The following is a 645-nucleotide window of genomic DNA, read 5'->3' as shown; positions in this document are numbered from 1 at the left end:
TTTCTCTTTGAGGATCCAGAGACCACATTCAACAAGACAGAGATCATACCAAAAAAATTGCCAATGCATTTGTGCTTCCGAACAACAGCCACAACAACTAACTGAAGCTGATGGGCAAAACAGTGAACATAATATGTTGTGCTATTCTCTCTCATGATTAAGGATTGTAAGCCATTAAACTCACCTCGCATATTGCTCGCACCGTCATATCCTTGCCCTCTAACTTGCTTGAAACTTAATTTATATTCTGCAAATAAATCATCAATGGCAGACTTGAGATACTTGGAAGTTGTCTCCTTCACATGAGTAAGGCCAACTAATGTCTCTATGGCACTTCCACATTTACCAACATACCGCAATACCACCGCCATTTGCTCTTTACCAGCCACATCCCTTGATTCATCAACTAGCAAAGAAAATACATCATTCCCAATTTCCCGAAGAATAGAATGCAATATCTCCTTTGCAAAACATTCAACTATGTCCTTCTGGATCTTTGAAGAAGTCAACTGATTATTACCTGGAGCATTATGGGCCACAAATTTTCTTACCTCTGGATTCTGCTCTGTTGTGTAAGCATGCAATTCCTTTAAATCACCTTTACTGAGAGACTCGTCAGACTCATCGTGGCCACGGAAAGGCAAC

This window comes from Triticum dicoccoides, unplaced genomic scaffold, assembly GCF_002162155.2.
Source record: "Triticum dicoccoides isolate Atlit2015 ecotype Zavitan unplaced genomic scaffold, WEW_v2.0 scaffold36032, whole genome shotgun sequence".
Classification (NCBI taxonomy): domain Eukaryota; kingdom Viridiplantae; phylum Streptophyta; class Magnoliopsida; order Poales; family Poaceae; genus Triticum; species Triticum dicoccoides.
The sequence above is the reverse complement of the archived record's forward strand: the minus strand, read 5'-3'. Positions refer to the sequence as shown.